The sequence below is a fragment of the Panthera pardus genome, unplaced genomic scaffold (assembly GCF_024362965.1).
Source record: "Panthera pardus isolate Hobbes unplaced genomic scaffold, ASM2436296v1 HiC_scaffold_27, whole genome shotgun sequence".
Classification (NCBI taxonomy): Eukaryota; Metazoa; Chordata; class Mammalia; order Carnivora; family Felidae; genus Panthera; species Panthera pardus.
The window spans coordinates 86,586,557-86,590,820 of NW_026526843.1; the positions used below are offsets into that span (position 1 = coordinate 86,586,557).

The window sequence follows — 4,264 nt, forward strand, 5'->3', positions numbered from 1 at the left end:
TTATTTTGGATTAATCAAAAATGTTTGATTCCATTTTATCTCATTGTCAGGGAGGAAAAACTTTTCTTTTACTCGCTTGTGTTTAAGACTTGGAGGCCTTCAAATAAAAATGAGAAAGACAGATTAGTAAGAGAAAAAACAGATTTAATGATAGACTCACACAAAGAAACGTGACCCAAGTTGGTGGTTAGAATTTGGGGCTTATTTACCATTTAATAGTGGACGGGGAGGGACACAAGGACACTTCGGAGAGAACAAATGACTTTCTTAGAAGTGGGGGGCAGGGAGAAAGAGCCCTTGTAGAAAAACAAATGACTTTTTGGAAAGATAAATAGGCCCTTAGGAGAATAGATAGGAGATATGATAGTTTGGTTACAATGTCTGTTTGGGTGTGGTGCTAACTTCGTTCCAGAAAGAGAAGATTAGAGTTGTTCCCTGGAAGGGGATTTATGACAATTGACTTCTTTGGAAGGTTTTGTTTTTAGGCAAATAAGGGATTTCAGGAACTCAAATGCTTTCAGCTCCAATGAATTTTTTATGCCACGGTGGCTTATTCTGGACCTCTTCGTTATAACTCTTCAGTTTGTTATTTAATTGGTTGTTTCAGTGTTTATAGTATGTACTTTTCACTTGGCACAATGTACCTTCCAGTAACGGTATAATACATATTGTATCATATCGGATAGTATGAGAATCTTTTTTTTTAATGCTTATTTATTTTTGAGAGACAGTGTGAGTGGGGGAGGGGCAGAGAGAGAGAGGGAAATACAGAACTCGAAGTGGGCTCCAGGCTCTGTGCGGTCAGCAGGGCTCGAACTCACGAACCATGAGATCATGACCTGAGCCCAAGTTGGATACTTAACTGACTGAGCTATCCAGGTGTCCCAAGAATCTTAAAAACAACAACAAATATATATATATATATGTATATATATATAATTTATATATATATGTATATATATAATTTATATATATATAATTTATATATATATGTATGTATATATACTTTTATTTCACCCCAATTAAGCTCTGTGCTGTTATATACTTTACTTTTACAAATGTTATAAACTCCACACTATATTGCTATTTTTAACAGTCAATTATCTTTTAAAGAGATTTAACTAACAAGAAAGAAACCATAGATTTATACACACAGTTGCCATTTCCTGTGCTTTTCATTCCTTTGGGCAGATGATTATTTCCATCTGGTATCATTTTTCTTCTGCGAGAAAGACTTCCTTTAACAGTTCTTGTAGTACAGGTCCACTGGTGATGAATTATTTTGCTTTTTAAAAAAATAAGTCTTAAAATGTCTCCCTTTTTGCCTTCATTTTTGAGAGATATTTTCACAGGGTATAAATGTCTAAGTTGAAAGTATTTTCTTGCTGTATTTGAATACATCACTCTCCTCACTTCTGTATTATGTTGTTTCACATGAGAAATGTGTCCATTTTTCCCCCTTTTTATGTAATGTGTCTGTTTTTCTTTGACTAATTTTTTATTATTTTTTTTCTTCTTTTTTTTTAACTTTTTTTTTTTTTAACATTTATTTATTTTTGAGACAGAGAGAGACAGAGCATGAACGGGGGAGGGTCAGAGAGAGGGAGACACAGAATCTGAAACAGGCTCCAGGCTCTGAGCTGTCAGCACAGAGCCCGACGCAGGGCTCGAACTCACGGACTGCGAGATCATGACCTGAGGTGAAGTTGGCCGCTTAACCGACTGAGCCACCCAGGCGCCCCTTCTTTGACTAATTTTAACACTTTCTATTTACCACTGGTTTTAAGAAATTTGTTTATGATGAGACTTGAGTTAATTTCATTGAGCTTCTTGGATCTGTAGACTTATAGTTTCCATAAAATTTCAAAAAGTTTTGGCCATGTTTTCTTCAACTGTTCCCCTATCTCTTCTCCATTGGTGGTTCCCATTACATATATATTAACCTTCTTAAAGTTGTCCCACAGCTCAGTGATGCTCTGTTCATCTTTTTCATTCTTTTTTTCCCCCTGGTATGGTTCATTTTGGATACTGTTTTTTGAAAGGTCTTCAAGTTCACTAATAATTTTTTTTGCAATATCTAATTAACCATATCCATAATATTTTTCATCTCATGTATGGTAGATGATGTTGGATTTGGATTTGTTTATATCTTCCACATCTCTACTTAACATGTTTAATTTTTTCCTCTAGCTTCCTGTACTTAAGGACTGTAGTTATAATAATGGATTTCATGTCATTGTCTACTAATTCTATCATCTATGCAATTTCTATGTCACTTTCAATTGACTGATTTTTCTCCCCATTATGAATAATATCTTCCTGCTTGCTAATTTTTTATTAGATCTCAAATATTTTGGCTTTCAACTTGTGGGTGCTGAATATATATATTTTTTTAATCCCTCAAAAAATTTTTTTTAATTTCTTTTACATTTTATTTATTTTTGAGAGAGATAGGGAGACAGAGCACAAGTGGGGGAGCAGAGAGAGAGGGAGACACAGAATCCAAAGCAGGTTCCAGGCTCTGAGCTGTCGGCACAGAGCCCGACGCGGGGCTCGAACTCATGAACCGTGAGATCATGACCTGAGCCAAAGTTGGATGCTTAACTCACTGAGCCACCCAGGCACCCCAGTCTCTCAAAGATTTTAATGTTCAGTCTTCATAAACAAAAAGAAGTTTCCATCCAGTTTAAAAAAATGCGCATTAAAAAAATTAGTTTAAAAAAATGTGCATTCTTCAGCTTTCTCCTACACTTTTTTTGCCTATCTTTCAAAACTGAACACTGAGTATTTTTAACATAAATAATGTGATGTCATATGTACATTTTAATTGCACATTTTAGTAATAAATCCATATTTTGGTAACTCATAGTGTATTTATAAGATGAAAAGCTTTCAATCAAAATATACTTTTCACTGGAAGAATAAATAAAACAGACAAACGGATCTGCACAAAGTAAAAATTATTTGCCCTTCTTCCCCCAGAGCTGTTCATCTTCTGAGTTCAGATTTTAAAAGTATTTAAAAATTTTTTTGTCATCGTTCATTTATTTTTGAGAGAGCGAGGGTGCAAGCTGGGGAGGGGGCAGAGCGAGAGGGAGACAGAGAATCCAAAGCAGGCTCAGGCTCCGAGCTGTCAACACAGAGCCCAGTGCGGGGCTCCAACCCCACCGACCGTGAGATCACGACCTGAGCCAAAGTTGGATACTTAACCGACTGAGCCATTCAGCCGTCCCAAAAGCATTTTTAATTGAGATGATGATGTTGACTTTTGTCTCGCACTCCACATCGTCTTCAGCTAAGCTCTGAGCACTTACAATTCTCTAATTGTCGGAAGCTTGGTCAGAAGCATCTGGGACACTGTGTGGTTTGCCATAGCACTTTCAGTAGCTGCTGTGGCTGTCCACACACAGCGAGTGCATTTGTCAGATGATCTCTACCCTTCTCGTGTTCGTCTCGGGTTAGCGACTGTTCACCAAGTTGTATTTCTTCAAGGAAGAATCTTTCTGAACAATTGCAGCATCGTTAAGGTCCGGTGACCGGGAAAGTCCAACTCTCTCTTTGGCAACTTATTGTTTCTTTCTTTGTTCTTGAAGCCTGTTCTGAAGTTGGGGCCACTCTGTCTCTGGCAGTTGACGTATATATAGTACTCCGTGAAAAGAGCCCCAGAGACCCCTGCAGCGATGGTGATGTTCTGGCTCACCCTCTTCTCTCGAATGAGGAGCAGGGGTGAATCTGGTGACATCGGGATCCTGGTGAAGAAGCAGGTAGCTGCGAACTCTCAGAGTGGACCACCCCACTCCCGCCTCCCACTGGACCCTTGCTTGCCACAAGGGATGCAGAAAAACCTATATTTGTGATCTTATCAACATTCTTGAGCTTTGTTTGGAGGTTGATTAAGTTATTGGGAAACATTTTTTTATCCTCTCGAGTAATTCCTTTAAGCTTTGTTAGGACCAAAGCAACCTTTGATGTAGGGCTAATTATGTCACGATACTGAGGCAAAACCATTCTGAGTACTCGACCCAATTCCCCATCATCATTAACAAAGCTTTCTACTCTGAGTGGTGAGAACAAGAATGTGATATGTAGAATTCTAAGATGACCCCTAATCACCCACACCTTTATATAATCCCCTCCTCACTGAGTATGGATAAGAACTGTGAATATAGAGGGGTAGTCACTCCCATGATCAAGTTATGTTATACTGCACAATTGATACCAAAAAAGGCTGATAACCCTGGGTGAGTCTGGCCTAATCGGATGA

General features: G+C 38.1%; 1 pseudogene; it reads right to left on the reverse strand.

Annotated features, from left to right (window-relative positions):
* LOC109248116 (mitochondrial import receptor subunit TOM20 homolog) lies at window positions 1-3,742 on the reverse strand (annotated as a pseudogene).
* Window positions 3,743-4,264: the final 522 nt, after the last annotated feature.